This window comes from Adiantum capillus-veneris, chromosome 3, assembly GCF_014529385.1.
Source record: "Adiantum capillus-veneris isolate H3 chromosome 3, ASM1452938v2, whole genome shotgun sequence".
Lineage (NCBI taxonomy): Eukaryota > Viridiplantae > Streptophyta > Polypodiopsida > Polypodiales > Pteridaceae > Adiantum > Adiantum capillus-veneris.
Genome location: NC_140933.1, coordinates 88,997,901 through 89,010,418, shown reverse-complemented (window position 1 = coordinate 89,010,418; position 12,518 = coordinate 88,997,901).

Here is a 12,518-nt window from a genome sequence, read left to right as displayed (position 1 = left end):
AAATTTTAAGTTCAATTATATATAGTATAGATAGATGGTGACCATTGGATGGTGAAAGGTCCAAAGAATAATTGTAGGTTTTTTCTACAACTCCCATGTGGCCTTCTCGTCCAATAAAACAATTTAGAGAGATGAAATTTTTTGAAGTCCTTAAATGAAAAGACCCCTTATTAATTCCTCACATCATGAGATCAAACTCATTGTTTCTACTCTCATTAGATTGAATCTTCGTAGCTCCCACTTCAACTTAGCAATTCAAGTTCGGCACGTCTCAAATAAGCACCATGCAGTGAGCGACCTCGACCTCACGACCTCACCAAGTGAGAGAAATCTTCCGGTTGAGCCACTCCACATGCGAGCTATTCGTTGTGTGCAATGCGAGTGCAAATATATACAAAAAGTCAATCTTCTTCTCCTAGCTCTGTGATGTAGCCTCTCCTGCCAACCCTCATGTCCCTCTTCCACCTCCAACTGGTTGGTTGCCTACCATTTTTTATCTCCCTTTGACTTTGCTTGTTATTTACTCCCTTCCACAAAGCAACATCTCACTTAGATTCTTACAAAAAGAATCAACCCAAAATTGTATCCACATATTCTTTTTGTTTGTGGGCCGAACTCACAATTGCGAGTGTATATATTAGAAATACCAATAAGATGTACAAAGTAACCTCGAGCTTGTGTCGAGCCTCAAGGGACAAACAACTACAACCCTCAAACCGAGGTTATCCAACATCAACTATAAGAGTGGTTCTACCAGAAAACATGCCCTTACCCACTGCAATTGGTCCTTATGGCAAGAGCAGTCCAACTCCACTCATTCGAATTCTACCTTTTCCCTATCCCAAAAATTGGCTCCCTGCTTTGCTAATTATCTTTGAGAAACTAGCTACAGAGAGGTCTTGCTCAAACACTTGACAATTCTTGGCCTGCCAAACATAATGAAAGAAGGAGTATCTCACAATTTGAGTGCAAATCAGCAAAGGTGGGCTTCACATTTCCTTCCCTCCTAGGAGCATATCATTCTTCTAGAACCCAATCTTCCACGTTCTTTGGATCCACTTGCAAATTTTTCTTGCCAAGCCGCTAATCGTCAGGTACTTGTTGAAGAGATGGGACAGATCTTCACTAGCCATTTTGCACCCCGAGAACCTATCTGACCCAATACCATGCGCCTAGACCTTTAGCTTGTCAGCATAGGCCCCCAAACACCTTCCACAAGAAGCCATTTAGGGTTCTTGTATACACATATTCTTTTCTTTTTTTTTAAATAGCAAAACTCACAATTGTGAATGAATTATATTGAACAGCCCAAAAAATTACAAGGTGGACTTATGGACATATTCTTATCCTCTAAAGTCTTTTTGAAGCATGCCCAAAAAAGTGAATGTATGTTTTAGAGAATAGCATTTGAAAGGCTAATACTTTTAAAGCTCTTGGGTACATTTGTCTACCAAACAAATTTGAACGAACTTCACCCTTGGGTGCTATGGCCTATAGGAGAGAAAAAAAAAAAAAACAAACCAAATCCTGTTATTTGGTTGTAGGCTTGGAGCCATCAACCATGTATTCTTTTTTCTTTTTTTGCAAAACTAAAAAAAGTGAGCAAATTATATTAATTATCACCAAAAAATTTACAAGCCAAAAACCTGCTCAAAATCGAGCTAGGGTATCGAGATAACTAGTCCACACGACAACATGAGACGATTACACCGCACCATAACACATATCAAGTACATTGGCTAAACATGAAGAGCGACCTCGTTGACTGAACAACACCAAGAACATGGCTGCCATCCTCAATACCAGAATAGAAAAACTACTTGTCGAGAAGGGGCCGAGCCCAAAGTCTCCGTCACCCACCCAAGACTCAAGAGGTGCCACCATAGGAACTCTTTTGCCACTAGAGCACACTATGCCTCAAGAGGCCAGAGACCAAATGAAACAGATATGCAACCCAAAGACCTTCAGATTTACCATCACCGAACCAGGTTGGACCGGGTCTCCACCAACCAGACCTTGACCTCGACGAGCCAACAAGAACCAAGAACCAACTGAATCGATTGACCAAGACACCATTCGCAAGCCCCAGCAGGAGCCCACCAAAGTCATGCAGGTCCATGCAAAAGCCCCAAACCACAAACGAAACCGAACAAACATTGCCATACCTCAGATCCTATTAAACCTTCGCACAACAAGGACACGAACTAGGCTAGGTGAGCTAGATTCTCCCCCGCCGATTGAGGGAAGGGTTGCCGCCAAACCCCAAGTCCAAAAATGATATGGTCGAGCAGATCGCCTGCAGTAGGAGGCAAAGAGTGACCAAGCTCCTCACAACCGAGAAGAACCTCCACCCATCTACATCGCAAATCCTTCCTCCGCATGCGACGATGCCTCCAGGCTAGGCAACCCCTAGTATCTCCCACTACTCCCATCCCTTGCAACAGCTACCACACGAGCCCCCCCAAGCTCATGCAATCCTACACAAAGATGATGATCTTAACGCGAGACCTAGGCTCCCCAGAGTTAGAGTATCTCAATCAACCATGTATTCTCTTTTCTATCATGTTATGAGACCCAAATCCCCAATGCCCCACATCCATAATAGGAGTATCTCAATCAACCATGCATTCTCTTTTCTTCCATGTTATGAGACCCAAATCCCCAATGCCCCACATCCATAATCGGACAAGACTTAAAGTAAGAAAACTATACGGTCCTATGGAGTCTTACTTTTTCTAGAAAAGGAAAAGGAAGAGAAAAGACACTTTATGTTATGACAATTGCCTCCATATGATGTAGGCGACGGCCCTACACACTTCTTTTTGGCTTAGCTCTTGCTAGTCCTTGCCTAAAGGTGATAAGAACCATGCTTGAGCACCATTTCTCCCTTGTCTTCACCATCTATTATTTTCTTAAATTGAGATTACATAGTTTAATCTTCTACAGAATAATGATTAATCTAGTGAACAGTACTCTTTTAATCTATTTTGTATAGTTTTGAAAAATAAGAGCCTTTTGCACAATCACAAGTGGTTATAACTTATCTCTCTCTCTCTCAATACACATCTTTTTTACATATTTACATCTTTGTTGTTATATGCGTGGCTCTCTCCCTCTAACATTTAATGGTCTAATAACTTATGTGTAGCGGAAAATTGGCATGAACATAGTGGGCATTTCATTAGAATAGATTCCTAATGAGAATTACAAGAGTGCTTGGGTGGAGAGAGCAACAAAAAGCATAACACCTAGTTAGATAGCATCGACAATACTTTCAAAAGAGAGAGAAATTAAGCTATTGACAACAGTTGAGGACCGGATTTGCATGGAGCCGGTCCCCCCTCCAAAAGGCTTTGTATTATGGTTTCTCCAATCAAGAGAGACATTGTACAATACAATTCTTTGTGTTCCTTCAAGACTAGCTAGTGCAATGAAGATGGAAACTTCATGCACTAAGCAAAACACTTGACAAACACAACTTGAATTATCCCCGTTCTCAGACCCAAGACCTCACACACCTTCGAAGATGGTGAGAGCTAGCAGGGTATGAGAGTAGATTGAGAGGAAGAAGGAGTATCTTACGAGAAAGATGTACATCTCCTCACATAATCACTCATATTAGCATAGCTTAGCTTAGTAATTAGCTTGGTAGAGGAGATGAGCATGCATTGAATCTTGGCTCTTGGTTGGATTTGCATCCACATGCCAAGAGAGTGTCGATGTAGGCTTCTATCTCACAAGCTTGGAGTAGGTGATGAGCTCTCCATTAAAGCTTGGGAAGAAATAGTCTTCTTTGCTTCACACAACCTGTGTGTGAGTGTGTGTGTGTGATAATGCCTTGCCAAAAATCAGCCCCCTCTCTCTCTTGGGCGAGCCCTCTTGCTAATTGCTCTTGCTGAAGCCTCATTGGCCCTCCCCAAGTCAAGCCAATTACAATTAAGCAGCATAAGTGATAGCCTTCTGACATGTGTCCCCCTTTCCTCTTTTGTGAGAGCTTTAGGTAATTAAATAATTAAACTAAACTCTCATTGGACCCCTTTGCCTCCTGGCCAATAGGAATCAGGCAAGCCATGGGGCTCCTGAATGCTCATTGGACCCCTTGGGAGACTGCCCAATAGTCTTCTAGGAGACTTAATTCTCATTGGTTTCTTTTATTAAATGTTTTTAAATTAATTAAACTAGATTTACTCTAGCTTAATTCTCATTGGTCCACTTCAAGGGTCATCCAATAGAAATTGGACACACCTTGTGGGCATCTGGCCTAGGGAGCTGACATGTGTCCCTCATTCCCTTTGTGTAAAGGGAGCCTGTGTGTGTGTGTGTGTGTGTGGCTTTCTCTCTCATCCCCTACCTTTAGGGCTCGCCCCCTCCCATGTAGAGATGTGCAAAGACTTTTAGGGCACACATAAAGCATCCAATTTTCCCTAGGGTTGACCTTTGGACACAACCTTTGAATTTTGGAACCTTAGCATTTTGGAAGTCTTAATGGGCTGAACCTTAGGGTCTTTTTAGCCCATTGTTGCACATGGCTCTTTTGCAGATGGCCCCCCCTTTGGATCCCTATTTTCCCTCCTTTTGATCCCTACTGTGGCCGGTCTGCTAGCTTAACCAATATTCTAGGATTTTCTCCCCTGGCACTTCCCCACATTAAATGATCAGTTTAATATGAGAAAATCATTTAGAAGAATTAGATATTGATTATTATGACATTACCTCTCTCTTGAAATCATAGTCGTCCTCGACTATGGTGTAGAGAAGATAAAGCATATTCATGAGTCCTTTTCTTAGCGGGTAGAGGATCCCTATGTTACCCTACGACATCATTCCATAATGGATGACTAGTCCATTTGGCGCTTGAGAGCCTGAGGCTGCCGCAAGCATGTCTGCACATCAGTCCTATCAGTCTTCCGTAGTAGAGTGACAAGCTCTACTTGGTGTTTGGGAGACGTCGTCTCCACAAACTTGATCTAAGCATGCATACTACTTCATTTTTGTGCACAAATAAAGAAAAAGAGAGTCTTATAAGACAAAAACTTTGTTCATTTTTTAACATTTTGTACATTTGCCTACTCTTGGGAAGCATTGTAAGCATTGACAAGGTTTAGGTTATCCTTTAATTGTATGCCTTGCATTCATCTAGCATCTTCAAAAGGATAATTCTTAAACTTAATAAGATATCATCGGATAGTCTTACCGCCTCTTAATACCTTGTCTTCATGTCGGAGAATGGACTCGGGCTGCAGCACCTCCTCTTGGTCCTCGATCTCCGGTGGGTCTTCAATAGTTGGTTCTTGAGGTGGCTCTCCTTTGTAAGGCTTTAGTAGGCTCACATGGAAAGCATTGTGTCTGAGCCAATGATTGGGCAACTTGAGTTGATAGGCCATCTCATTGATTGGCCTAAGAATCTGAAAGGGACCATAGTACCTTTTTGCTAGTTTAGCATAGTACTTTTGGTGGCCCGTAGGATTCTTGCCCGTTGTGTGCCTTAATCGAGCCTTGGGAAACTTTAACAAGACCCAATCGTTTTCTTTAAAGGCTTGGGTTCTTCTGTGCTTGTCAGCAGCAGCTTTTTGCCTTTGTTGTGTGATAGAGATAGCATCCTTAATCTTTTGAAAATATTCTTGTAGGTCTCGGCTATACTCATCTGCAGCGAAGATCTTCCCATGTACCTTAAGTAGCAAGGGACTTTTTGATCTTCCCTCAATTACCTCGAAAGGTGCTTTTCCCGTGGAAGTATGTACAGTGTTATTGTAAGCATACTCCACTAAGGGTAAGTACTTCTCCCATTGGGATCTTTTATCTACTTCCGTTACATAGGCTTTTAGTAGATCGAGAATGGTTAGGTTAGCTATTTCACTTTGGCCATCCGTTTGTGGATGATAGGCCGAAGAGAAGTTTAGCCTTGTCCCTAAATTCTCAAAGAGACCCTTCCAGAAATTACTGGTCATTCTAGGATCTCTATCCGACACTATGGACATTGGCAAGCCATGGTACTTGAAAATTTGTGAAATGAAGAGGGTTGCCATTTGATGGGCTTTGATAGTCTTTTTGACAGGTATAAAATGAGCTTGTTTACTAAACCTGTCTACTATCGTCCATATTCCCGTATTCCCATGGATAGACTTAGGCAATCCAAAGATAAAATCCATGGATATGCTCTCCCATGGTGAATTAGGGATTGGCAAGGGTTGAAGCAATCCAAGTTGCTTCCCTCTATCCAATTTTGTCTTTTGGCATACCACACATTTGGAAACATACTATGTTCACTTTCATGGTAGGCCAATAGAAATATGTTTCAATTCCCTTCAAGGTAGACTGAATCCCTCTATGCCCCGCATAAGGTGGAGCATGAGATTCATACATTACTTTCTCAGGTAGTGAGTTAGTAACGCATAGTCTATTGCCATAGAGAAGATAACCATCTTGTAAAGTAAATGGTTCTTCTTTCTTCCCTAATGCAAGGGCTGAAATCACATCTCTAAAATCGGGATCAATAGCATACTCATCTATCATTGAAGATAGATCATTGTGAGTTGCTATGGAAACCGCATTCACTTTCGGCCGTCTTGAGAGTGCATCAACTACTTGATTATGCTTGCCAGCAATGTAAGCAATATGAAAATGAAATTGCGAAAGGAAATTTTCCCACCTCATTTGTTTATCGGAGAGCTTGGTCTGCGTCATGAAGTACTTAAGACTTTGGTGATCCGTTCGCAGAATGAAAGGATTCCCCAATAAATAGTGCTTCCATGAGTCTAAGGCATGTAGAACTGCAAGGAGTTCCTTTTCGTGTATGCCTAGAGCTTGCTCAACAGGGTCTAGACTTCGACTCTCATAGCCTATGGCGTGCACTTCTTGGAGCAAAAGAGCTACAAGGCAATCACCACAAGCATCACATTGGACCTCAAATGGTTTTGAGAGATCCGGTAGTGTAAGCACAAGTTGAGAGATAAGCTTTTCTTTAAGCTTTTCGAAAGCATTGTTCTCCTTAGCAGACCATGTATACCTAACGCTTTTCTTTGTTAGGTCATGTAATGGTCCCGAAATTTGTGAGAACTTTTCTATGAAGCGTCTATAGTATGCACACATACCTATGAAGCTTCTTAGTTCATGAAGATTCCTTGGTTTAGGCCATCCTTTTATTACCTCTAACTTGGATGGATCCATTTGGATACCATCTTGAGAGATAATGTGACCTAAATACTGAATCTCTTGCAAGAAAAATTCACTTTTCTTTCGATTAACATAAAGTTTATTCTCTCTCAAAACTTGAAATATTACCTGGAGGTGTTGCTTGTGTTCCTCCAATGAATTAGAGTAGATGATAATATCATCAAAGAACACTCCAGTGAAGGTTCGATGAGGCCTGAACAGCTTCTCCATCAAGTGATTGAATGTGGCTGGTGCATTGGTCAAGCCAAAAGGCATGACAATGTATTCGTAAAGACCAAATGTGGTGCGAAATGCGGTCTTTACAATGTCTTGATCAACTATCCTTATTTGATGATAGCCACTTTTTAGGTCAATCCTACTGAAGTAGGTCGATCCTTGTAGCTTATCAAATAGGTCTTCTACCCGTGGAACGGGAAACCTATTCTTGATAGTGATCCTATATAGTGCTATATAGTCGACACACATACGATATGTGCCGTCTTTCTTTTGCACTAATAGCACAGGTGAGCAAAATGGAGATGAGCTTGGCCTAACCATACCCTTCTCAACTAACTCATGCACTTGCTGCATAATCTCCTCTTGTTGAGCTTGAGAAACTCTATAAGGAGGTTTATTAGGCGGTGAACTTCCTGGAAGAAGTTCAATTGCATGGTCATCATTAGCTCGTTTAGGAGGTAGCTCACAAGGGATGTCGTCAATAAAAACATCTTGAAACCCCTTGAGAAAATTGGATAACTCTAATTCCTTTTGGTTGCTTTTATTTTCTTTTGTTAAAGCATTAGGTTCATTTTGAGAATCTTTAACAAAAATCATGTACACGGAAATAGAGCTCTTTATTGACTTGTTGAAAGCTGGTGTATGTACAATGGGGATGGTGTTACCCATTTCGTTAGCATTTATATACATGTCTTTTTCCCTGAACTTAAAGGAGATTCTCCTTTCAGGAAATTTAACATCGGCAGCCCGGCGGTCAAATCATGGTGCCCCTAGGATTACATCTTCATGCTTGAGAGGAGAGATAAAGAAGTCCTCTTTGTCCACATAGCCTTGGACATGAAGCCTCAATTTCCCAATTAAGGGAGTGACTGAAGCTTCTTGCCCCTTGAAGGCACTGTCTGCAGGTAGGACATCTCCCATCTCGTAGGATTGTATGCCTAGCTTGGTGGCCAACTCTATAGATATAAAATTGTGAGTAGAACCAGGGTCAAAGAGAATAAAAGCATCATGTTCTCTTACCTTTCCCCAAGCATGGCATAGAGGAGATCCTTTGTGATGAATTTGGTGAGTTTCCTCCTCTTGGATTTCAACCAAGGAAGCTCTAGGAGGATCTTGGCGGTTGTTCTTTTGGGGACAAGCGCGGTACGCATGCCCTTGTTCGTTGCACTTGAAACATCGGTTATCCTTACGATAACGCTCAAGCTCTTCAGGAGAGAGTTTATTCTTACCTTTGTAAACTCCCTTCTCTTTAGCTTTGTTGGAGTTGCCCTTAGGAGACTTTTGGACATTGTCCTTCCCCTTAGGCTCATTGGAACCCTTGTTTTCCGGGGGCTTATTATTTATTTTTGCCCCCGTTTGGAAATTGATTCGAGAGGCCACCATAGTGTGGTGTATTACCGCCGATATGGTACGTGGTCTTTGGGAGTTGACATACTCCGTCATTTCTTCGGTTAAGCCGGCACAAAATTGTTGCTTTTGCTCTCCAAAATCCAACTTTTTGAAGACAGTGGCTTTGAGTTGTAGGTCCCAAAACTTGTCTAGATATTTGTGGATAGATTCATTGGGAGAGAGTTTTTAAGCTTCGCCATTCGGTGAGTACTTTGTCTGGCATCGGTGGCCAAAAACTGCTTCATAATGGAAGCTCTTAAAGATTTCCATGTTCGTGGAGCTTCACCATTGGCTCGTAGGCTAGACCACCATTGTCTGGCGGAATTTTGAAAGTGCATAGCTACATGGCGTAGCTTAGAGGACTCCGTGAAGCCCTCATCTCCAAACGCCGCATCGAATTGCTGGATAAAGGCCAAGACTTTGTCCGTGGCACCAAAGGTACCATCATAGGTAAGGAAAGAGATGCTCTTCCCTCCCTCTTTGAATTTCTTCAGCTTGGATGACCTCTTCCATGCGGCATAGGATTTCCTATGGCCTCTTCTTTTTGATGGTTCAAAAGTTGCAACATCACTTTCTTCAGAAGGTGAAGAATTTGAAGAAGGTGGAGAAGAGGGTGACCTCTTTCTCGCCTTTTTCTTGTCCTGATCTTTGTCATCTTCACCATAGCTTTCATAAGAGGAAGAGGATGAAGAAGATGGAGAAGAGGGTGTCCTCTTTCTCGTCTTTTTCTTCTCTTGCTTTTTATCATCCCTCTTCGAATTGTGGTGAGGAGAAGAATACGATGGTCTTCTCCGCTTTGGTGGTGATGGAGAGCGTTTAGCCCGCCGTCTTCGTGGAGCCATCTCCGCCGAGGTGGCGGGAGACTCGCTTCTTTCTCATTCCTTCAGTGGAGGCTCTTGAGTTCTCCTTTGGGAAGGAGATGCATCATCAAGAAGTAAATTCTTGAGCCCTTCATAAGGATTCTCTTCTTCTTCCTGAATCGGAGAGAGACCTCTTTTGGGAGTCTCACAAGGAGGCTTCCTAGGTGTTCTCTCGTCATGGTGATGCGCTTGGAGAATCCCGTGAGCACGGAGCTGCCGTCGCACTTCACTTTGGAGAGATGGATTGCCCATGGCTTGTTGAAGCCTAGTAACAAGATAGTTAACAAGCATTGAAGCATCATTAGTAGCTTGCTCATGAGCAAAATCAAAGTTATCAACATTAATTTCACTCTCTTTACTATTGTCAGCCATTCTAACAACTTTTAGGTGTAAAATTTTTAGGTGTACTTTAGCACTTCAAGCACTAGTTGCTACTCCTCTTTACCCCTTTATAAAAAGCACTCAAGCTATTGTACCCGTGGCTCGAATACCATTAATTGCAAGAGAGGGTCCTTCAACACCAAAACAGCACCGGCTCCTGTCAAGCTTCTAATAGCTCAATAGTGGTTAAGCCGTAGGCAAGCCCCGTAGGACTCCACTATTAAGACCATAGCTCTCGACGGTGATGCCCCGTTAACTGCACAAAGGCAGGCGCACTGCAAGGCTGAAAAATCCCTATTCTACTTACTCACAGGCAATTAATAATACCAACAATTTGTAGCTAGCTTGAGGACCTCCCTTCTTGAGCAAGAAAAGAGAAACCTTGAGCTCTGATACCAATGTAACATTTAATGGCCTAATAACTTATGTGTAGCGGAAAATTAGGATGAACATAGTGGGCATTTCATTAGAATAGATTCCTAATGAGAATTACAAGAGTGCTTGGGTGGAGAGAGCAACAAAAAGCATAACACCTAGTTAGATAGCATCGACAATACTTTCAAAAGAGAGAGAAATTAAGCTATTGACAACAGTTGAGGACCGGATTTGCATGGAGCCGGTCCCCCCTCCAAAAGGCTTTGTATTATGGTTTCTCCCATCAAGAGAGACATTGTACAATACAATTCTTTGTGTTCCTTCAAGACTAGCTAGTGCAATGAAGATGGAAACTTCATGCACTAAGCAAAACACTTAACAAACACAACTTGAATCATCCTTGTTCTCAGACCCAAGACCTCACACACCTTCGAAGATGGTGAGAGCTAGCAAGGTATGAGAGTAGATTGAGAGGAAGAAGGAGTATCTTACGAGAAAGATGTACATCTCCTCACATAATCACTCATATTAGCATAGCTTAGCTTAGTAATTAGCTTGGTAGAGGAGATGAGCATGCATTGAATCTTGGCTCTTGGTTGGATTTGCATCCACATGCCAAGAGAGTGTCGATGTAGGCTTCTATCTCACAAGCTTGGAGTAGGTGATGAGCTCTCCATTAAAGCTTGGGAAGAGATAGTCTTCTTTGCTTCACACATAACCTGTGTGTGAGTGTGTGTGTGTGTGATAATGCCTTGCCAAAAATCAGCCCCCTCTCTCTCTCTTGGGCGAGCCCTCTTGCTAATTGCTCTTGCTGAAGCCTCATTGGCCCTCCCCAAGTCAAGCCAATTACAATTAAGCAGCATAAGTGATAGCCTTCTGACATGTGTCCCCCTTTCCCCTTTTGTGAGAGCTTTAGGTAATTAAATAATTAAACTAAACTCTCATTGGACCCCTTTGCCTCCTGGCCAATAGGAATCAGGCAAGCCATGGGGCTCCTGAATGCTCATTGGACCCCTTGGGAGACTGCCCAATAGCCTTCTAGGAGACTTAATTCTCATTGGTTTCTTTTATTAAATGTTTTTAAATTAATTAAACTAGATTTACTCTAGCTTAATTCTCATTGGTCCACTTCAAGGGTCATCCAATAGAAATTGGGCACACCTTGTGGGCATCTGGCCTATGGAGCTGACATGTGTCCCTCATTCCCTTTGTGTGAAGGGAGCCTGTGTGTGTGTGTGTGGCTTTCTCTCTCATCCCCTACCTTTAGGGCTCGCCCCCTCCCATGTAGGGATGTGCAAAGACTTTTAGGGCACACACAAAGCATCCAATTTTCCCTAGGGTTGACCTTTGGACACAAACTTTGAATTTTGGAACCTTAGCATTTTGAAAGTCTTAATGGGCTGAACCTTAGGGTCTTTTTAGCCCATTTTTGCACATGGCTCTTTTGCAGATGGCCCCCCCTTTGGATCCCTATTTTCCCTCCTTTGGATCCCTACTGTGGCCGGTCTGCTAGCTTAACCAATATTCTAGCTTTTTCTCCCCTGGCACTTCCCCATATTAAATGATCAGTTTAATATGAGAAAATCATTTAGGAGAATTAGATATTGAATATTATGACACTCCCCCCCTTCTTTTCTCTCTTAGCAAGCTAACGTAATATTTCACCCAATTTTTGTCACATTCAAACTTTCATGTGAACCAATTTGCTTTGAATTGAGTCCAATCTAAGGTACGTAATGTTCCAAACATAATCGAAATAAGGGACAATGGGATGAAGGGTGGAGAATGAGGATGTACATTCATCGAGAGATTGAGAACCATTGAATGAGGGTAAACTATCTTGTATCTTTTGAATGAGGATTATTAATAAGCTTTGAACGCTCATGTTGTACCATGTTAACAAGAAGAGGATGGAGATGAAGTGAAAACCCAGGGAGTTGGGCATTTTTCTTGTGCTCATTTAGAGATATACGTTGAACAAAGGGAGGAGGAGTTGTTGTTGCCTATGGCTTGCACGAGTGATGGGGTGGATACAGGTTCTTTGGACCAAGTATGTTTGGAAAGCCAGCTTGATTGAGGGTTTGATGATGTTGAGGATACTATGGATGAAGATATGTAGGTGCT